Raw genomic sequence first — 24,624 nt, 5'->3', positions numbered from 1 at the left:
ACCAAAAAACAAAGCAACTAAAGCAAAGAATCAGCAAGTGAAACTACAACAAGCAAAAAAGCTGGAAAAGAACAGGAAATCAAATCATCAACAAATTAAAGGCAACCTATGAAATGGGAGAAAATATTTTCAAACAACATACCAATAAGAGCTTAATATCCAAAACATATAAGAAACTCAGAAAACTCAAGCAACAAATGAAAAGTCCAGTTAAAAAATGGGCAAGAACCTGAATAGACATTGTTCCAAAGAAGAAATTATTTTATGAGGAGCCTCCATACTGTTTTCCATATTGGAGCACCAATTTACATTCCTACCAACAATGTCCAAGGATTCTTTTCCCACAGCCACATCCAGCATTTGTTATCTTTTGTCTTTTGTTAATAGAAATCTTAACAGTGTAAGATTATATCACTGTGGTTTTGTTTTACGTTTCACTGATGATTAATTATGTTGAGCATCTTTTCACCACATGTTGGCCCTATGCATGTCTTCATTAGAAAATTGTCTATTCGGGTCCCCTGCCCCATTTCTCTTTGTCATACCTGATATTATTAATTCATTTATTTGGTTCAGGGGTCACAAACTATTTCTATGGTTACATACTGTACATTTGTTAAATTTTGCTGGTTATACCAGCTCTGTTGCATTTATGCTAATCTACTGTTGCAGCGTGATAGTAAGCTATAGCCAATATATAAAAGATTATGTGCCTGTAGTCCAGTGAAACTAATGGACACTAAACTTTAACTCCTTATTTTTTTTCACCTGTCACAAAATGTCTTTTCATTTGATTTATTTTAAGCATTAAAAATATTTCTGAAGCAACATAAAAACTGGAATTTCTCAAAACGTTTGATGACATTTTTTTTTATATATTGCAGATTGCGTATTTCACAAAACTCAGTGCTAAAGTGTTGCTCATTTGAAGATTTCCCACTTGTTGCAAATCTAAAATAATGCTTTTATTTTGTAATTACTTATATTTTTTAATTTGAATAAAAAACTTAATTTAATTTATTCAATGGAATTAGTGGGTGATTATCAGGAAAATATATTCTTTAAAAGATATTAATAAGAACTATAAACCAAAACCCAGATTTAGTTTAACATTAATGTAGCCTCATATATATCACTGTATGCTATTTAATTATTGGAACCATTATAAAAGACTGCAGATTTCAAATGTATTGACATGACAAATACGAGGGGAAATACTCTTAAAAATGACAATTCCCAATTTTCCTTGGAAGGATACAGTAACATTAGTCTAGTAATCAATAAATAGCCAAAAGTGTATGAAAAAACAGTAAAAAGTAAAAGTAGAAAATATGAATGAAATAGAAAATCCAATATTGTAACCTGTTAAACAATATTTCCAATGTTGCAGTTATTATTGTTAAATAGAATCCCATTACACTTTAAAACACAAATTTAATAATCAAACATAAAGATATGTATTAAAATAAGAAAATATACTGAACATTACAAAATAATGGATGGTGTATTTTAACAAAACATAATTCATAATTACTGGATAAACTGATAATAAAGTAAATTAGAGGAAAGTCATACTTCATTAGCTACTCACAGTACTACCAAAATATGAAAGGGTTAACTTGAGTAGTATGCACAATCAGTTGATGAAGGCAGTAGCTGGATTTTTGCGTTGACTTCTGATATTCTACATATCTAAAATTTTTCAAATACTATAAAGGCTTTAGGAATGTTATGAGATATATATATATATATATATATATATATATATATACACACACATATATATATATGTGTGTATATATATATATATATATATAGTCATGTTATGTGGCCCACATATATAATATGAAGATACTGTTTTTTTTCTCCTTCTCCATAACGGAGAGGACCATTAGCACAGAAACTCACAACGTAGAAGTTATGCTTTGGAAAAGTAACTGAAGTTGGTAAAACTATAATGTTAGTATCCACTATTTCACTTCCACTATCTCAGCTTTTTGGAAAGAATGACTTTTCATGTGGTTTGCCGTAAGGGGCAGGCAGAGTGACAGGAACAGAGAGAGAAAGAGTAAGAAAAAAAAAAGTCTCATCCATCTAATAATAGTCATTTCCAGAAATTAGTATACATAGTGAAGAGGTCATAAGTTTTAGAACTGTGCTTATTAAAAGTAGAAAATATTCAACAGATTATATTTTTCCTTGTATTTTATACTTTGATACAAGGGGTATGTGTGTGTCTATGTGTAATCTTTGAATACGAAAGCTACAAATGCCAGTTAATGCAAGTATGTTTTATGAATGATCAAATACTTCAGAAAGTATGTTGTCATAATTTGTACTGTATTCTGAAATGACAAAGAACTCTTTCAGAGAAAGAGACACTGTGTGCATTTATCCAATATTGTATTCTTGAAAAAAATCAGTATGCATTAAAACAGTGCAAATATGTGTTATCTTTTATGTAAAATACAATCAGATAATAACATCAGACAATTACAAATGTATTTGACCTCATGATTCTTGACGAGGATTTCAAAATCCGGACAGCACACAAAAATCTTCCATATATTGCACCAATCTGTGTTCTTAAAACATGAAACATAAACAGCTCCTACCTATAATATTTACATAATTATTATGACAACTGAAAACACCTCCATATGCTTCTAAAATGCATCTTTGTGGGAAATACTTTCCCCATTGACAAACGTGTAGGATTCTGAGATTCGTAGTTATTAAATACGAATATTGGATTTACTGTAATTATATCTGGACATCATTCTATGTTAGTACAGAATAACAATTATATGTACATGCTTATGAATATAACATATACTCATAAACACTTATACAGATACAGTTTTCGTTTTGAAAATTGCCACATAGATCCATTATATTTCAGATGTGCTTAGCTTGAAACATCACACTAAGTATGAGGAACAAAGGCAAATAGAGAATAAGAAACAAATGAGTAGCATTAATCAATATTAAATGAAAGCAAACAAATCATAATTTTAAAAGGGTCTGAGTGCCTTTTGAATGAGTTTCCCTTTTGATAAATGTTTTAGACTGTTGCAAAGCCTGTTAGACATAGAACTCCTAAATTTGGTAAATATGATTAATATTGTGCTTTTATTTCATTATATACTTCTGGATAAACTACAAAATTGGAAACAGGTTTTCTTTAGGGTTGATTAAAGGAAAACAAGACTTAGACCAGGTCTTTGTACACACTGATTTTAGTAATCAGAGTAATGTCAAAAAGGATACACATAATTCTGAGTCTTCTTTGCCTGCTTCTTTCATTATGCCAAAAGCAAAACTGTTGATGTGGAAAGAATTGGTATCTCCTACAAGGCTCTACTCAAAGGAGAGCCTGGAATCAGAACCCCTACTCTTTCCTCAGTAAACCCTTTAAAGGAACATTGATTATTGCAGTTTCTTTGTGGCACAGGCCACAGGAGACCAGAACAATGACTAATGTTCCTCAGCGCAATCATAGGATGCCATTATGCTCACAGGACAGGGCCAAATCCTTCCTAATGAAGGGACTGTTCTTTCTTCAATATGCCACAGAGAGAAAATGATGCTTTTTGACAGAGGTCTAACTCAGAGGATCGCGTAAAGAGGTTGGCTGAAATATCTGTCATTCTCCAGTAGGGTAGCTTTGGGATAGAACTCTTCACTGACTAGCATTCATAGCCTGCTTTGGTCCTTTCCATCTTTTGCAAATGCACCTTAAGACATTTGATGTTAGGTGAGAATGAGAATTCTAATAGGAATTACAAAGCAACACTTTGTCCTGTAAATAGGGGGTGACTTGACTAAGAGTAGGAAAGGTATGTTTTTAGACTGAGAAAGGCTTCAAAGTGAGGAGAGAGTGAAAGAGGTGTGTGTGTTGGTGGTGGGGGGGGGGACAGAGGAAGAGAGAATATATCCAAGTATGAACATTTGGAAAGAAGAATGAGATAAGGAGTTAAAATGAGGTTCATAGATAAACACATCTCTGGATGGTATTTAGGTTTGAACTACCTTCCCTTATATAGAACAATAAAAAGTCTGACTTTGTTGAGAACTTCAACTTTGTTCTTTCTAATCTTAATTCTTCTCTAGGGATCACTCTAGCACATACACTTTCAGTTTATAATTTTTCTATGTTCATATCATTCCTTTGTATTTATAGTCTTATAAAGGGAAATGATAGAGAATCATTTTGGTTTCTTTTCTTCAGAGGTCAAGGTCATCACCCCCTTGAGGGAACTATGATCTAGAATCCCCAATGACTTTGAGGGGCAGTTGCCCATCTCAACAGAGATGTCCCATCTCGCCCATGACAGCTAAGGGAGGGAAATATATTTGAGAGGTAGAACCACTAAGTCTTCATTATGTTCTTGAAAGGAGCAAAGAGAAAAAAAATAATGGACCCACCCACATTTGGGCTACTGAAAATAACATGTGAAATTGTCTTCAAATCATTGGGGCATGTTACATAAAAACTCATGTTTGAGGTAGTAGTCACATGCCATGTCTAATCCTTTTTTTCTTCTTCTCACAATCCTAGACATTTTGTGCTCTAATTATTCTAATTATTACCTTATTTTTTTCACCTTCCATTTCCTTCCACACTTCTCCCCTCTACCCCTTAAAAAGAGATGGAATACAAAAACAGAACCTATAAAATATGTATTTTCTTATACTCTAATAAGGAACTGATGTCCTCGTTACTTCTATTCATTAGGGTAAAACAAATTTTATGTGCCTTACTTAATACCCAAGTAGAGTGACACATTTACTGACATCGCTGCACAGTCAATGGGTCAAGGGTATTGACAGAAGGGCTATAAGGAGGTCAGTTAATAGCACGACTCATGGAATTGTACATTACTGTCACAGTGGACTGAAACCTAGGAGATATAGTGCTGCAGGCATGGGTTCAGGAACTCTACTCATAAGAGCAATAAGTCTGTTCTGAGAATTTGAACATCTAAAGTGTGCAAATTCAAGAAATGGCAGACCCGGACACCTCAGTTAAAGATTTCAAAACATTCACAAATAGCTTGCTACACTGAGTGCAACAACAGACATTTGTGATAAAAGGGAAGAGTATGCATGTATAATAGGTTGATGACTTAAAATAAGGATTGGCAGTTTTTATTAATAAAAATAAATTGCTTATATTGATTGTATATTTATCATGTAATAGCCACTGTGATGGTTTATAAAAATTATGTCCTTTAACTTAACACCAAAAAAATCTATGATCAGAACCACAATCTCATTATATAAGCAGCGTGAAAAGTAATATTCATTTTTTTAAGTACAAAAATACCACAAGGTAGATTTTTCAGTAGCTTACAGCATCCCAGTTTATGATTAGGTGCTTCCCACTGGTGCCAATTTAGCAAGTGGAATCATTGCCTGCTCCTTAATCCTGATCCAGGAAAAGTTCTGGAAATGAGTAAAGCTCTAGACCCAAACTTTAAGTGTCCAGCCTTCCCAATTTCTAAGTCACCTCAAGACTCAATGGGTCCATCAGGAAGGCATCTCCATCCTTATAACCATCTATAGGAACACAGAGAAACATCTTTATATATAACTACTATTCACTTCTCAATGCGCTTTACTAAAAAGCAGAAGGTCTTATAGGCATGCCATATTACTCTCCTAGAAAATTTCAGAGTCCACGTATCTACATGCTGCAACTGAAGCCATTGTTTTGGGGGAGAACTCAAAGAGGGGTGAGCACAGTAGCACCTTTATATCTGTCAGTCTCTGGTCATACTTCATCATGCAGAGCATTTCCTACAGATTAGTTCCAGACACCCTCCATCTTACCCAATATTTGAGCAGCTCTTCACTGACAGTACCACAGTCAAAGAGAAAATATAAGACTATAGATGTTTTCTTAATATGGAGATTAGGAAAAGCCTAGTAACCGTCTTCAGTGCCATGTCAGACTTTATTATTCTTGTGATGTTTCCCTATTTTCAATTCATGACATTATCCTAAGACCATATTCAGTTTGGTAGCAAATAGTATCTGCCAGATGCCCTAAACTTAGTGACTTCTTCACTGTAGGATATAGGTCCTTGGTTTTATATGCTTTGACAGCCAGAGGACCTATTCAGCCCAAAAATTCTTTGGATACATGAGGTAGATAAAGGAATTCCAAACATTCTTTGCTTGGTTTACCATCTTATTTTCTGCATGCCTCCACACACATTACATTATGGAGAAATCACTTGCTCCTAATCACAGGATAGTGATTACAAAGCACTTCACATGCATGGCTTTTCATCTGAAACGTTTAATTTCTAATTGTATGCTGCATAGCCTTTAATGTTGATTACAAAACACTTTCTATAACTTCATCAGATTGCAATGATATCTCATGAGGTAGGAACATAGCCTGAGCTGCGATAATTAATACTCTCCATAATCAGGTATTTAAAGTTTGTCAGTCATAATAAAAATATTGTCCTGGCTTAATTCTAGGGTAGTAATTACATTAAAGATGGTTGTTTACAACACCAGACTCAAGGGATCTCAGGTGCATAACCCAACTGTCAGCTCCAGTACCTTGTCCTTTGAGATCCAAATGTAATTTGTTCAAAATCCATTACGTATGCAGTGGGAAGTCCTACCTTCTTGACATCTCTGTTTTGTTTGGGTCTATGTTTCTGTTCCCATTGAAGTAGTTCATTTTTGGAATTATTTCACTAGCTTACCTCTGTGTTAGTTCATGTTAGGTTTAATTATATTAAAAATACTCCCTTCATCTCAATAACCTTTTAGACACTCTTCCCTCAAGATTTCTCTGTAAAATCATTACTTTGACATAGCCACTATTACCAATAAGATCAAAGTAACTATTTTTCTGGATCACACCACAACTACAGAAAAAAATGCTCCATGAAATTTTCACACAGATGTAAATTCATATGAGAAGAAAGAATACCATCAAAGCAAACTATGCCAGTATGTGCAGTTCTGGAATTATTTGGAAACTCTTTTGCAACAGGGAGGTATTATAATAATGATGTGGTAAAATTAAAATGCTAAGATGAAAACTCTTGTTGCTCTAGTAAATGCTAAAGCAATTCAAGCCAAGATACTATAGTTACTCAAATATATTTCTGTAAGCGGGATTTTCTGTTATTTTAATATTTATGATTCTGCATGAAGTGTTATTTGTAACAGATATAGCACAAGATAGTAAAAGACAAAAAAGGTGTATTGACTCCAGCTGCTTCCAATGTCAGGAATGGATTGTTTGAGGGATAACTCAGCTCATGGACTTGCCCTATAGTGATAAGTTGCTGAGATATTTAACATTTGTCAATGTGGCAACAGATTTAAATTTACACACATACATACATATTCTGAAGCCCCATGTTGGGGGTTGTTTATACTTGAGAAAGAGAGAAAACAACAACAAACCTTTAATGACTGCCAGTAACAAGTGGCCTAGAACTAAGAGATAGGACACAGTGTTCTGATGATCAGATACTTTTGCAGAATACCAATATCCAAGAAGGTTATTCATAATCATGGTGGAGAGAGTTAAAACAAGACAAATTATGTCTAAACACAGACAAGAAGAATCTATGAAGACCACAAAACTCTCTGATATATCTATCTATATCTATATATCTATATATATTTCCCAGCTTCTTTACTAAATTCAGCTTTAGCCCTACTTCATTCCTCCCACTTCCATACAAAAATAGGAGTATTGATTCTGTTTTCTAGCAGTATTTAACCTAAAGGAAAACCATGCCCCCTTAAACCTTTCACCAGTATCACTTAACACAATCCCAAATCTCCTCAATATCTCTCAGAGGCACTCCATGAGACAATATATTGTCAAATGGGAGAAACTCATTTTTTTGGTTTTATGAGAGTTTAGGGACCCTTTCTACAGACCACGTTGCTCTGACCAAATGCCCTCATTTTTATAAGCCATTATGATGAGACTGAGGCTAATAAGTAAAAATTATTATAAAATTCCACAATCTTGAAAAAAATTTATTCCAGTATATTTTAGTAAAATTACTTAGGTGACCACTCTATGTTTTAACCACATTAACTGTATGCCCCTGAACTATGTTTTCGTAATAAATTCTAGGGCCAGACACATTTATGCTTCCCACTTATTTATTATTGATACTAGGGTTTTTACTCTTGCTACATCAGACAGAAATCTTCTTTTTCCCTTTCACAAGACTTAACACATTCTATACCTTATCTTTAATATTCTGATTTCAAACACTTTGAGGTTATCAGATTAAGTCTTATGTTCTAACAAAATACACAAGTAACAAACTACCAACACAACAAGTAGCAGATCTGAGTTAGAGGAAGAGTACTTCAGCTAACTTAAGAACCAAGAAAATATGCCTGGTCATTTTATCACTGGGTGAACTTTGGTAAGGATTGTGGTCTTACGAACAAAACTAAATTTAATGCACTATTTTTTCTGTTTATTTTCTTTTAACAATAATAAATATTTGAAGACCCATTGCATCAGGATACATTTGTTAATAATATTAATGGATCTTCACTGATTTTGAAGCACCCAGGATACCTCCATATACTTAAACACATATTCCAACAAGCACAGACTTGTCCAACTGTATCTTGTAAGTATCTCTTGGATCTCTTTCCGTGTCTTCATTTTCAGTGCATTCTGGCTTCTTAAAGTAGATCCCTAAATGGGCTCTCATGGTTTAGTCTTGTTCTACTATCACTGATTTTTATTTAAGCTTTGGTTATATTTCTAAAATGTAAATCTTATAATGTTTCTCCCTTGCTAGAAGCCTTCCAGAAGTTTATTACTCTAGTAATAAAGTCTATCCTTTTGTAACACCTTGTGATCTGTATTTGTCTTGGTCTCCATCTTTCTCTCTTACTGTTCTTTTAATAAAAATGTACACTACATAAAATGCTTATATTATGGCATTTTTTTTAGAATTATATTTTATGAATTAATGATGCTTCAACAAGATGTATAACAATTAATTATCCTTTCTGTTTTCACTGTTCTTGACTTTTATATTAAGATTTTCCCATTAACACTCGAGCTTTTTTAAAACTATTTGTCATAGTAAATCTTCGTGTATTTTTTTAAGTATTTAAAATTTTTATTTTTTATAGACATAATTATATTTTTAATTCACATGTTTGTTAGACCCTTGTGTAACTGAAAATTTGTTAATGACTGTTAAAGATCAGCAAATTAGATTTAAAATCCTTGAATGAAAAAAAAACTTATGTTCTTTTAGCTATATTTTTTCTGTGCTCAAAAGTTTCTCACAATTTATTTGAGGAGTGTATGTTTTGAAGTGCTTTCTAAAAATGAGATCTTAAATGTGTTTCTGAAGGCACATATGGTTTTTCTTTATCCTTAGACTTGCAAGAATATTGCCTAGTTCCATGTAAGTATAAACAGGTTTTAATTCTTTTAGCCAGTCTACTTATGACATTTTTGTTCAATTCAGAGTCTTATTTCAATCATGTTCTCAAGTATAGTTCCCCTTCCAATGGCTCAGCTTTTACTTTCTTCAAGGAATCAATAATCCTTGATTACGTGTCCACATATACTCGGTGTCAAGTCAGTAACCTCTTTTTCATTGCTTTAAGGTCTTTGTTATCTTCCAACATATCCAGTTTTTCACATTCAATAGTCATGCTTCTGTTCTATATTCCTCCACATGAAGCTGAAAACATCCATGTCAAATCCCTCCCTTTATTTGCCATTTTTCTTATCTGACCTATTTTCAGGTGCTTTGCTGGACTCTCTCCCTACTTAACCAAAAGGAAAACCAGGCCCGCTTAAATCTTTCACCAATATCACCTAACACAAGGCCAAATCTCCCCAGCATCTCTTTGAGATGCTCCATACATCTTAGGTGTGTTTCTGAAGTTCTTGACTGGTAGCCACCTGCTATGTACTGAATGCTTGTGTCCCTTCAAATTTTATATATTAAAATTCTTCCCCCTTCACCCCCGCAAGGTGATAACATTAGGAGATGGAACTTTGGGTGGTGCTTCTCACATGAGGATGGAGCCTTCGTGAATGGGATTAGTACCCTTACAAAAGACACCCTAAAGAACTCTGGAACCCCTTCTGCCTTCTGAAAAGAGAGTCATCTATGAACCAGGAAGCAGGCTTTCACCACACACTGAATGAAGCCTTCAGAACTGTGAGAAATAAATTTCTGTTATTTATAAGCCAGCCAGTCTATTCATAGCATCTCAAATGAACTAAGACAGGATCTATACACCTTTGTAAGATAATTGCTAAATCCCATACCAAGGCCTTAATATTAGATTAAAACATTTTCTAGCCTTCTTGTTAAGTATATGGGTGTAGTAAATTATAAAATACGGATACAAATTTTGTATCCTTTTGGAGTGTCCTTCCAACTGATCTGGGCTGATTTTGTGAACTTATTTTGGCAATGAGACAGTACTAAAGGACACAAAATGACATCTGTAAAGTATTACTTTGCAGTTGTTCTCTTGCTGCTTTTGGAACCTACTTGCCAGGTGAAGAAGCCCAGCCTAGCCTGCCATCAGCATGGTGAGACACACAAGGACATGACCAAGTTAATCCCATCATCCTAGCTGATATTGGGCCAACAACAAAATAGAAGAGTAGTCTGTTCACACCATCCCGTTCCTATACAGCTGAGCTGGTCCAAACTGATATAAATACTCAAGTAAACCATAAGATTGTGAGAAATAACACATGCTTGTATTTTAATCTGCTAGTAGGTATGGGATGATTTGTTGCATAGGAAATTTAACTAGTAACAGGCAAGACAGTGTTAACTATAAAAGGAACCATTTAGTATGAAAACCCTTGAGTAACATCTGCTCTATTTACGTAGAATGGAAATTATAAGCCTGAGAATGAGATATCCGTAATGCATTAAGAAGTCAGTTAAGGAAATGGAGGTGGTTCTTCAAACAAGGCAGAAACTCCTATGTGCCCTTCATTTACCCCGACAGCCACGGGACTCGTGGGACCAGCCTATCCATGTTGTATATTTCAAAGATAAGCATACTAACCAGGAATATTTCACCTGAGGATAGCATATTTGCCTCTATGTAGCTGTTCCTAGTGATATTAAACTTTTCTTGCATATCCTTTGCAAATAAACTATGCAATGGCTAAATTGTGCAGTGAAGAAAATCTCATATTTCAATCAATTTTAAATAAAGTTAGAATTTCTTGTGTCCATATTGAGCCATCAATTAATTCATTTTTCTCCTAATGGTTGTATTACCAAAAATTATGTGATTCTTTTTTTTTTAACAGCTCTATAATACTTTGCATATTTAAATTTTCAAAAGAAAAATTAAAACATCTGAGACAAAGATTGATACATAACGAATGTATGTTCAATGAGAGAAATTCACTTTTCAGTTTTAGGACAGTGTTTGTTTACCCTTTCTACAGACCATGCCGTTCTGACCAAATACACTCAATTTTATAGGTCATTATAATCAGACTAAGACTAATAGATAAAATTTAGGTTTTGATATAATCATCTCACAATCTTGAAAAAAAATGCTAGTATATTTCAGTAAAGTTACTCAGGTGACCACTGTAAGTTTTAACTTATATCCCTGGACTATGTTTTGCTAATAAAATCTAGGGCAAGACCCACTAATGCTCCCTACTTATTTTTGATAGTATAGTTTTCACTCTTACTCTATCAGAAAAGAAATCCCCTTTTTCCCTTTCACAACACATTCTATAACTTTAGTATTCTGAATTCAAACACTGATTCAAGTCCCTGCAGTTATCAGATTAAATTTTATGTTTAAAGTCTTTGTAATATTTCAACATATTCAGTTTTTATTATTCAATAGACACGCTTCTGTTCTATATTTCTCCACATAAAGCTGCAAGCATCAATGTCAAATCCCTTCCTTTCTTTGCTATTCTTCTTATCTGGCCCTTCTCCCACTGGTTTACCATACTTTCTTCCTATAAGTCCCTCTGATTAGATATAGCCATTTCCCAATTGTCAAAATACTACATTTACTCTTAACAGGAAGATAAGTACTGATTATTATTACTTTTACATTCAGATGGTGGCTTTGGTTCTAACACCCTTTTTAAAGTTTATGTTTCCATTATTAATGTTTTGATTAATTCCCAGCAGGAAAACTTTCTAACCATTGGTATTATTAGTACTATCCAGCAGTTCTGTGTCATGCAACTTCATATTTAGGACTCCCACTTTCCTATTTACTTCATCAGCATGTTAGGTTTCACTTTAATATCCACGTTAATTTACAGACTTATTCATTACACGTAGAAAGTCAGTTGCTTCCTGATATTGATTTTATTTGTAGCAAAATAGATGATTTTTACTTTATAGCATATTTAGCAACTGTCTGTTTCAGGATAACCTTAAATAAAAGACAATTTAGTCAAAATCGCATTGTATATTCAAACAAGTTGACATTTGATAATTATTACATATTGTCTGTTTGTAAAACAAAAGACTTCTCAAAGTTTAACTATTATTTAAATAGTAATATGAAGAAAAAAAGATAGGACCAGTAATTAAAATTGGGTTGAAGGGAATCAAAATATCTTTATAACATATGCAAACTAAAGAAGAGGTGAGACCCTAAAAATCATACTGTTTATAAAATGGAGTAGCTAAATAAATTCATGTTGTAAAACTTAATGGCATCCCTGTGATGTTCCCCGTGGGTATACAAAGTATTGCTCTTTAAAATAGTATACAGTCATTATGCTAAACAGAGGAATTAACATTTGCAGAGCACTGGTGCTATGTAAAACCCATTACCTAATTTATTTTAAAAACAATCCTGTCATGTAGATATCACATTCCCATTTTACAGGTAATGCACTAGGCCCAGACACAGTGAATAACATATTCTGTTTCAGTCAGACCTAACGGTGCAGAACCCAATGTTCATGTGCACAACCCCAGGAAGCATCTTCCTCCATCTCTGTTTCCTCCACCACCAGGAAGTGTACTTCCTCCATCTCTGTATAGATCATGAAACTTCATCATGTGAATAACTCTACAATGCAGGGAATAGCATGTACTGCACTCAATTATAATGCAATCTACGATTATAAAGATGCTACTTAAAATCATCAAGAAATATATTTCTTTATATGCCTTTAAATCTTGTGACCAACACAATTTTTATAAAAGGGTTCCATCATATTTGATCATGAAATATATTTAACTATTAACTATCAAATTTTAAAATATATGGTTTTACTTACTCCATGATTGCAGATATAATTCAGTAAAATATTTATTTGTAATTATTTGGATAAATGTAAAAATTGCATGGGCTAAATTACTATTTTATTTTTTTGTGGTCTAAAATATGGTGCCCATTAGACATATTTTTTTCTGTTGAGTTAAATTTAATGTGGTTTTTGATAGAACAAAAAAAAGTAAAATAACTTGGATAATAAAAATAAATTTTAAGTTTAGAAGCCTTTATAAAGGCTACGGAAAAAGATTTAATGGAAGTCTGAGAAATAATACCTGAGATATTCTGGAAAAGGAAACATTAAAATTTTCCACTCAAACATCTTTCACATTTTTTATTTTAAATTTATATAGATAGAAAACATAAATAGAAATGTAACTGAAAATAAAAATGTATATTTTCAAAAATATTGGCATATTCAAATAGATATAACTCTAGATTCTTTTTTTTTAAAAACATCTGTATATTCCATGAAAGACATTTATTAATTTCCTCAGGAGTACTAGTTCATATGTGAGAAAGAACTAGCAAATAATCAACATTAGCCACTGTGAGCATTTATGGTAGCATCGCCTGAGGCAGGTTCTCTGAAGATTGCTCACAGAGAATTTCTGGAACTCATCAGCAGACAATATTCTCTTTAACTTGTATATTAATAAGGGAAAAAGAAAGTTGTATCCAAGATTGTATGTCAAGAATAGTTTAGGATTTATTATCTGTAGCACCTTAAAAGAAAGGGCTTTAAGTGTGCTTCTTATCACAAATTGGGAATGATTAAAATGCGTAATTAAAATATATACTTTGGAAGTAGGCTAATACAATGGAAAGCAAAACATTCATTAAATGCAGTGAGTTTGGCAATGAATGCATTGTTTTATGTTCTGGGTGTGGCTGACCACCTGAAATAGATCAGAAATAATTTTGATTATAGGAAAACCACAGGATCCCAGGAAGACAGAGTGAGATCTTCTGGGAAATATTTAGTTGTAGCCATGTGGCAAACATACTTTAATATTTCACTGACTGATTAATTTCTGTGTGTATTCTTTAGTAGAAAACAGATCTCACTAGGGCTCAATCTAACACTGCATTCAATTCTTCCATGTTTCTGAAAAGTTTCAGCTGTATATTTTGGATGCAATTCTGTCAGTTGCATAAAGAAATACAGATGTGATCACTTATCGTGAGAGAAAGCTGGTGCTGGAAAATTCCCAGGGAAGATGGGAGATAAGTCTAACCTTGCAGAGTATCCTGATGATTATCAAACACCATATGGCACAAAGACAAACAAATGGCATTAAAACAACATAACCATTGCTCAATACTTTCAGACATTTATGTCAATATAGCAAGGAGGAATGATAATAAGGATGGTTGGTGGGGATGTATGCATGATGGTGTAAGGCAGAGTTGTCCTAAAACATATTAAGACCTAACACTATTGGAACAATTGGATTCTAGTTCTCTTTGACTAACTACCTGTGTGAAGTTTACCAAATTACTCTGTTTTTCTGGGTATCCTTGCAAAAATCCAAGATTGAATAATTAAATGATATTTCAAGTTTCTTAATGACTTCAAAAATCTATTTATTTAAAAACAATCTCAGTTTTCACTTATTTATGTTTTCTGGTGTAAAAAATTGAGTCTTTACTTATAAAATATAAGTTATGGTAAAGCGAGGTACAGCATGGTGATTAGTTATATTGTGTATTTGAAAGTTCCTAAAAGAGTAGATCTTAAAAATTCTGATCATAAAAAAATAACTATGTATGGCAATGAATGTTAACTAGACTTACTCTGGTGGTCATTTTGCAGTATTTCCAATATTAAAACCTTATGTTGTATACCTGGAACTAATATAATGTTTTAGGTCAATTACATCTCCATTTATTTTATTTTTTTTACATTTTAAAAATATTTGTATTTATTTTTGAGACAGAGAGAGACAGAGCATGAGCAGGGGAGGGGCAGACAGAGAGGGAGACACAGAATCCAAAGCAGGCTCCAGGCTCTGAGCTGTCAGCACAGAGCCCGGCACCAGGCTTGAACCCACAGAGTGTAAGATCATGACCTGAGCTGAAGTTGGATGCTTAACCGACTGAGCCACCCAGGCGACCCTACATCTCCATTTAAAAAAGAAAGAAATCTTTTTCTTTAACCATAAAAATTAGATAATAAGTTGTCTATTCAGTAGATTTAATGCATTTTTAATACTATTTTAATTTATAATTCTCTCAACTTTCCCTCATTATTTCTTTCAGTTGAGTTTTGGACTACATTTATTTTGACATTTTAAGTAGGCTCCATGCCCAAAGTGGGACTTGAACTTATGATCCTGAGATCAAGAGTTGCATGCTGTACTGACTGAGGTAGTCAGGTGCATCTGGACTACATTTTTTATAACTAAATCTGCCCACCCCCCACCCATCCCCTCCCCCCACACACAAACACATATTCAGAGTAGAAAATATTTCTGGCTACATGGTAAAATAGCAACTAATAAAAATGTAAGTAAATATCTATTTTAAAGTTGCGATCATAGTCAATTAATATGTCTTTTAAAGTTCTATTAAAATGTATTTCATAATTAATAGATTTTGAGTAAAAGGAAGACTAACACTTTGATTGAAGATGATTTTTTGGTCTTGAATAAGTGTGAATGGTGTCCTTGAATTGTGAACAATGTTAAGTAGTTAATTTATTTTTCTTCTTTGGAATCTCGTAAGTATCAATTCTATTTCCAAAGACTATTCACAAATAGGGTGTATTATCACACTCATCCATCAAATTCAGTTACTATCCAACCAAGTAGTTGAATTAGGTGTTGCCTATATTGGATATTGACTTTTTTTAAATTTTTTCTTTTTCTTTTTTTTTTTTTTTTTTTTACAAGAAAAATATTTATTTAGGTTTGGTCAGTATAGGTAAGATATACTGGAGGGCCACCTGGGTGGCTCAGTCGCTGAAGCATCTGACTCTGGATTTCAGCTCAGGCCATGATTTCACAGTTGGTCATGAGATTGAGGCCAGCATTAGGTTCTGAACTGGGCATGAAGCCTGCTTAAGATTCTCTCCCTCTCCTTCCCTCCCCACCTCTCTCTCAAAAAAGTTAAAATTTTTAACTACTATAGGACTTCATCAGCAAGTCCAACTTTTAGTGATAAAACTACTGTACTGGGCAAACTTAGCAGTCAAAAACCCACATCTATCCTAACATAAGTACAACAGCACGACCGAGAAGGCCCTTACACAACACAGATTCTAGGATAAACACAGATTTCTACAGACATCATTGTGTTACACTTTAGGGAAAGCTTTCCATTCACAACTGCACATTAACTCATATACAAATAACTTGACCCTACATAAAAATGTCCTTTCAACAACATTCAAGGTAATTAATTGTCACAATTTTCAAAGTAGCAGAGGTATTAAAGTAAGAAATGAAAAAAAAGAAAAAGAAACACACTCACAAAAAGGTAAATTGTGACAAAAGTACGCGTTAATTTTCTGGACAGTATCCTGTCTCAAATTAAATGACACTATATAAAGTTTGCTGGAAAAAATATTCCAAAACTGAGCCCTGTATGTTTACCCTTGAGCCTGAGCCACTCTGAATGTGGCAGGAACCTGTAGTTCAGTTACCTTTCCCATGCACTTTTTTCTCCTCTTGAGGGTCATGATTGCAGTCTGTGTCGTTTGAGTGGTGTGTGAGAGAGTTTTCACTGCCCGCGGGAAAGTCTACACTTACATACCCCCACAGAGTTGGTTTCCAAAACTACTACCTCCTCTGCCGGTTCTCTCCTCTGAGCTCTTGGAGGATTTATTACCATTCCCTGGAGAAAAAAAGCTGTCTTCTGCTGTGTCCCACCCCCTGCGAAATCCAGACCTAGATGTGCTCTGCCAGGAGGAACTGCCATTACTTGGACCGTTGGCCAGCCGACTGCAGTCTTTCCCTGTGGCCTCTGCCTGTCCTTCAGGCTCAGAAGTGTAGTCTTGCTGGTACTTGGGCTGGAACCTGAGATTGCTGCTATTGGTACTAAGCCAGCTGCTGGCGTGTCCCTGTCAGTTGCTGCTGAAAAACTAGCCTGGTGCTCAGCATGCCCTCTACTTCTTCCTCAAGTTGAATGATGAAGTCATTCAGTGCATCCTGACTGCTTTTAAGTTCCTCGCTGTTTTCTTCCATAAAGCCAACTCTGCTTCAAGTTGTGCGACACGTCCCTGTGACCGCTGACTTTGAAGCTCTTGAAACACTTGGTTAAGCATTCAACACTTTGCCATTCACACTTTGCCTGTTTGGCTCATTCGAGTGTAGACCCAGAAGTTCAAGAGTGACAAAGTCCACATTCTTATTGGCAAAACTGATACACAGTGTCTCTAAGTCACTATGCTCATGGGTCAGAGCAATGCACGTTCCCTTTTTACAGTTGACTGGACTTTCACGTGTTCAAATCACGATTTTAAATCTCTAGGTTTTCATTCCTCCAAACTATCTGAAGACACAGTGTGCCACATAGACTCGAGACTTCGGTTTTTCTATTTTCTTCGAACAGAAACATTTCTCAAGTGTCTACATGCTCTAGAAGGGGAATTTTGGGGAGGTGGCTACTTCTTTGGAATAGTCCCATACCATCAGGACTCTGAAGCAAGGGGAGGGTAAAGAGAAAAAAGCTAAAACACAAGGTTCATCTGATAAGTTTTACATTAGTCATGATAAGCTGAAAGTATAAGATTGTGGCTTTGTCTCGAATAGCCCAAGTCTTGCTGTGAAAGTACTCGGCTGTCCTACTATAGCTTTTTCCTAGTGGGATGGTCATTCAAGTCTTGGCTGGGGAGTATGATTTGTTTACCTAGCAGGCATAAACTTCTAGGCACTCAGTTCATTTGGGACTTGCTCCAGTTTGCCTTAAGTCTGTTCATTTTTAGGAAAAACAAATTGATCACTGGGTGTACCATTGTGGATCTCAGTTGGGCACTGCTAGGCTGTTGGATTTGCCTGAGGTACTGCATTTGGGTAGTTCACTCTTGTGTCTTTTGCTCCTTGGTTGCTACTCACACTACAAGGATGTCTTCCATGAGTGCAGGCTCTTACGGCTTTAGTTTTTCATCAGACTCCCTTAAGCCAGGTCCATCATTATCATTAAAACCTGGAGTGCCTGGGTGGCTCAGTGGGTTAAGCAGCCAACTCTTGACTTCAGCTCAGGTCATGAGATTGAGCCGCATGTCAGGCTCCATGCTAACAGCATAGAGCCTGCTTGGGATTCTGTCTTGCCCTCTCTCTCCACCCCTCCCCTACTTGGAGGCTCTCAAACTAAACAAACAAACATGTAAAAAAAAAAATCTGTGTACTTGCCCTCCAAAGCTTGGACAAATAGTTCATATTGTTTTCATCTTAAAATTAACTCATTTCCTGCATTAACTATGAAGTTTGTTTTACTCAAACCTCTTTGGGAAGAGGTTCCTCCTTGGTCAGCTTGAAGCATCTCGAGACAGAAGCTGTGCCAGAGCCAGTCACATAAGCCAAGGCCGTGCTGCTGGCTTGCAACCCAGGCTGCCAGGCCCTGCTACCTCCGGCCACCCAACTCCTCCTCCTGCTGCAGCCCCTGTGCTCCCGCTCCCCTTTCTATATCATATTTATTTTTGGTGTCTCTGAAACCTTAATTTTCCCCTGAAAATTAAGAGTTCTTATTGTATATAGATGGATCCTCCTAACACTGGATGACACGAATGAAGACACTGTTAGTCCACACTTGTGAACCAAATAATACTATACCAATTAGATCAATTTTGACAAATTTTATTTGACACTATGACACAGATGTTCAGTTTATGTTAGCTAATTATATATAATAGTTGTGCATATATGCATGTATACATATATATACACACATATATTTGCATACATATATGGTCATACTTATAATTTTATAGCTATAACTTGTGAAGTCATGGATGTTTAAGGATCATTCTATAAAGCAGGTTATATTCAAACACAGTATTACAATTTTTAAAAGTAATGTACACAAATTCCAGAATGTCAGGATTTCCTTGACAGATTGCTATAATAACCAAGAGATATATATGACTGCTGTTTCTATAGTAACAGGATAGAGTCAGGTAATCAAATACAGGATATATATATTTTTAAAATTTATACCCACCCATCCCCATCCACATACATGATAAAAGTTTCTTCTTTGTATATACATTATTGGTTATACCTCATAACCAATAAATTTTAAAAAAATGTCTTGACCATATTCCTCTAATATTTCTAAATACAGGTTACATCTAAAATTTTTGAAATGACAGAAACTGGTTTTCTGTTGATTACTTGCTCTTGTTTGTGTTATGGTTTGATTTTCATGAAATACTGTATTATAGACATAGGATAGATAAATGTAGAGATAGAGATTTATATTTTTCTAATTTTATATGCAGATTAATTCTTACCATTGAGAGAATTAAATTAGATCTCTCCAACTCAGATGTGAATGCATATCTATGTATATCTGGGTTCTCAACATTGCCATAATTGACACCTGGGACTAAATAATTCATTATGGGAGGTTGTCCTGTACAATACAAAATATTTAATAGCATCCCTGGTCTCTGTCCACTAAATGCCACCACCACTCCCAGTTGAGACAAGCAATGAATGTATACATCTCAGGCAATGTGTACCAAAGATGTCTTCAGTTGTTGCCAAATGTTCCCTGGGAGACAGATTGGCCCCTGTTGTGAAAAGCTGGTCTAATGTTTTAAAAATATTCATTGCCAGTCCAATACATATTAAAGATGATCAGGAATAAATTGATTTAAGCATTTGAACTATATGAAAACTAAATACAAAATTTTGATGAGTTTTCACTCTTCTAATCATTCAAATCCTGGGTCTTTAAAATATTAGCTATATCAGTAAATTTCTTTCCTAAAAAAAATAAGTCATTTAATAATATGTAATTAAAAAAATCACACAATATATATGTTAGGAAATTTAAAAGATAAGATTTTGTGCTATGTACAAGCTAATTAATTTGCTTGCCATGTTTTCATGTATGCTGGTGGATGACATGAGATTCCTAAGTCAAAGACAGTTTATTGTCAATCAATAGCAGTAGCCAAATTATCTGATTTATATAAGTTCCCGAAGTCCCATTTTTTTACAGGGAGACACAAAGAGAGCCAGATGATAACTACATACGTAGGGTGGATTATATTATGGGAGAAAAACTCTGAGTCTAGAGAGTTCAAATCTCATCTAATGAGGAATTAGTATACTGTCCCTTTGTTCCAAAGGTGACAGTATGTCTTTCAAGCCTGTTTGCTACGAAAATATCCTATGAAAAAAGTCTGGAACAAAGACAGCCCATGCTTTGCCCCCAAGATATACAAAAACATGAGACCCAGGGAGAATTGTTTCTCAACAGGTCCTACATACAGGTAGATTACATCAAATATAAACTCAAATTTAATTACTGCAAAACAAATGTTGAAACACTTTGAAATAAAGAAAGACTGGCATATACTGACTTTATCACCATTATAAAAATATAAAACCTATGTAAGATGTGTAATGGCTGGCCCTAAATTTTAAAATAAAAATAACCATGCTTTTAATCGTCTTCCTGTTTTCCACTTCTAGAAAGAGTGTCCTGTGGTAATTACAGAATCATATTTGAGAACTAGCCTGCCTAGATTCAAATTTTGGGTTAGCTACTTACCAGTGATCCGACTTGAGAAGAGTTTTCTTTTAACTGTTCACTCAGTTTTCTGTAAAAGAAAGATGCCAATACTTGTCACATCAGCTGTTTCTAAAATTATGAATGGTAATTCAATGTATACTGCATAGAAAATAAATTCTCAATAAATACTATTATTTCTTTTTCACTGTATGAGTGCATCCAGTTTGCAAGTCACTGAAGCAAGCATTGAAATGCCAAGATAAATAAGACACGATCCTTCTCTTCATGAAGATGATGGTTGTTGGATGAGAGAAACATTCACCAAAAGTTAGTTATGTTATCTTTAAATATGGTAAAGTTATGTAGAAAATATTATATTTTCTATTAAGGTCTTTTTATGCTATATAATTAAAGAAAATATGAGTATAATTTATAAATTAAAAAAGAATTTATTTTGTTTAACTTGAACAGTGAGTTTCCCATATCTCAAATAACCATATATAAATATACAAATATACAAATAACTATATTTTGTATTATGGTGTTTGGAGGTTGAATGAAAATTAAAATGCAATAATATTATTGCTTCTTTAAAAAAATTTTTAGCGTTTATTTTGGAGAGGGAGACAGAGAGTAAGCAGGAGAGGGACAGAGAGGGAGAGAGAAAAAGACAGAATCTGAAGCAGGCTCCAGGCTCTGAGTTGTGAGCACAGAGCCTGAGGCGGGGGCTCGAATTCACCAACCGTGAGATCGTGGCCTGAGCTGAAGCTGGACCCTTAACCAACTGAGCTGCCCCCATTACTACTTCTTTTAAACCATTTAGCATAGACATGGATATAATATTCATTCTAAAACATTCGTGATGTAGTAAAACATTGCTATATTTTAGCAGTCTAGTGAAATAAGAGATGGCTCTAACATTTATTACCATTTCCTTAAAACACTTTTAAAGTTATTTTTAAGTTTTTTAATGTTTTTTTTTTTATTTATTTTTGAAAGTGACAGAGCATGGGTGGGGAGGAAGAGGAGGAGAGAGGCACAGAATCCCAAGCAGGCTCCAGGCTCTGAGCTGTCAGCACAGAGCCTGATGCGGGGCTCAAACCCACAAACCGTGAGATCATGATGTGAGCCAAAGTAGATCAACTGACTGAGCCACCAGGTGCCCCTAAAGTTCTTTACCTTCTACACACAATTTCTAGAAAACTAAATTTATCTCAGATTGGGCCTTAAATTTTTGTTTCTCTGAATATTTTTGTGATGTTTCTGGGTTTAATTACAGGCTATTTTTTTTTTTTAATTTCTAACTTTTCTTTAGCATTAGTATTCCAGAATAGACAGTTAAGACTCATATTCTTGATATTTTCTAATATCGCTTCAAATTTTGTCTTTGGCAATTTGGGATGCTGTTTCTTTTACTTGAATCATCCTCCACGTCCATGATTCAGTTTACATACTAACTCAGCAAAAATTCTCTTTGATCTTCCTAATGAAAAATTTCTGTAACATGCTTCTATCTTTCATCCATTATTTTTTTCTAACCAATATTTGCTGCACTTTATGGGCCAAGCACTCTACAATGTGCCTAAAAGAGAGATTAAATAGGATACCACTTCTTCCTCTCCATGAACATGAGGTTTAGAAGTGAATATTGATTTGTAAACTTACTATTTTCATTTCAGACAATGACTTTCTGTAGCCTGTTAGCTATGTGAACAGGAACACACAAAGGTGGGGAATAAGCTCATACTTGAAAGTACTAGGAAACAGCTAATGAATAAAATAGGAAACAAATTCTAAGGAGAAGAGGGGGGGAAAAGAGCATTTTAAAACCAGGGTATTTTTTTACTGAAATCTTACGTTTGGTAGGCCTGGAATACAGGTTATGTTACAGGTGAAAAGCTGATGTAGTTCTTTGGAAACATAGATATTAGATCAGGACGGGTTCAAATATTTAAAAAACCCACACCAGGTGCTACAATTGTGTTAGACTTCATTAACTCTGACAGTAACATAGAAACCATATATGAGCTAATACTAGTTAATTAGAACGAGAATACCTCTGTTTGACGCTATACTGACTAGTGCAAGAAAAAACTGACAGTTCCCCTCAAGATTTGTTTTCTCAGTTTCTCTTTATGTCCATGTTATGTCCTTCTTCCCTTTGACTTTTACCTCTTTATAGAACAGAAACAATGGAGAAACCTGAGATATTTGAGAAACCCAAAGCTTTCCATGTGGCTGGAGTGGAATGAGAAGTGGGAACAATGGAACGTAATGAAGTCAGGGAGTTAATACGAAATTAATCATATTTTGTATCTTTCTATGGATTAAAATCCATTTCCAGAAAATACATTTAAAATTTTCAATAAAACTTTCAAAATATGTGAATACGAATAGATTTCTAACAGATGACCTCCCTCTAGTCAATACCGTGGAGGTTCCCCTCAAGAGCACACTTTTTTCTTAAGGGTTGGTTCTCAGTTTAGAGATTTTGTTATCACTACTGTAAATGCAAATAGTATCTGTGGATTTTCAATTCATAAGGATTTCTAGGATCCACACTGGAATGAAGTATATTTAATAAATTAGCACAAAGAATAGAAATACGAAGTTTTCATATTCAATTATTTTTGTTTGTAGTATTGTGCCAGTTAGTGATAAATTGCCCTCCCGCTCCGAAATGACCCTGTTAGATTGCTCTGTGAAAATGATACTTGCCTTTCTGCAATTTTTTTTTTTTTTTTTTTTTTTTTTTCCTGTTCCAGCTGGCAAGAAGTTTTGTCAGTTGAAGGGACTGAAGAAGCGTTCCAGGAAGTTTTTCTTCCCAGTTCGCTTCTGCTCACTCACAGCAGTCGACTTCTACAAGCGTTGGCACACCTTCAGGGCCCATCCCTGGGGGATACCGGGCGGGCAACACAGAGAAGGCAGCAGCTTGCCCAAGCGCCCAGCCCCCTCCGCTTCCTAGCGGAGTCTCTCCAGCTCCGCCGGTGCTTGCTTGCAGATTCTTCTACTCCGGGCTCCTGCAGGGCACACCTGTGCGCACTCCCCTGAGCACGCAGCCCCCTCCGCCTCCCAGCAGAGTCTCTAAGGCTCCGCCAGCCCTTGCTTGCAGATTCTTCTACTCGGGGCTCTTAAAGTGCGCACCTGCGCGCCCTGGGCTGCAGGCGCCTTCCTCACTGCCTTCCCACACCACCGTGAGGTTTTATGGCAGAGTCCCTCAGACCCCTGAATCACACTAGGCTGCCCCAGTGCCCTCCTCCTCCAGTGCGTGGCAGCCGACAGCACCCACAAAAGGACAGCTTTCCCTGTCACCCAAGAGGGCAGAGTTTTGGCAGGTTCTACTACTACTTAAGGTTAGAATTAAGGGTAAGAGAAGGGTTAGATACTTCTCTACTATTCGATGAGCCACAGCTGTGACTTCTCTAACAAGGCCCGCATGTCAGCCTGGGGGGAAGGAGTCTCCTACAGGCACTGGGTCTCAGCCCTAGAGCTAGTGACTGCTGTTTTTATATTTAGAGTTCTCTACTTCTTAGTAGCCAATCTCTTCTTACTTTAATCTTCTATTTTTTTTTATTGTTTATTTATTTATTTTGAGAGAGCGAGAGCGAGAGCGAGAGCGAGAGAGAGAGAGAGAGAGAATCCAAAGAGGCTCCG

General features: G+C 35.1%; 1 pseudogene; it reads right to left on the bottom strand.

The window, feature by feature from the left end:
- Positions 1 to 18,131: 18,131 nt before the first annotated feature.
- Positions 18,132 to 22,408, bottom strand: LOC109268191 (pre-mRNA-splicing regulator WTAP-like; annotated as a pseudogene).
- Positions 22,409 to 24,624: the final 2,216 nt, after the last annotated feature.

The sequence above is a fragment of the Panthera pardus genome, unplaced genomic scaffold (assembly GCF_024362965.1).
Source record: "Panthera pardus isolate Hobbes unplaced genomic scaffold, ASM2436296v1 HiC_scaffold_24, whole genome shotgun sequence".
Taxonomy (NCBI): domain Eukaryota; kingdom Metazoa; phylum Chordata; class Mammalia; order Carnivora; family Felidae; genus Panthera; species Panthera pardus.
Note: the sequence above shows the minus strand (reverse complement) of the source record. Positions and strands in the feature narration are given on the sequence as shown.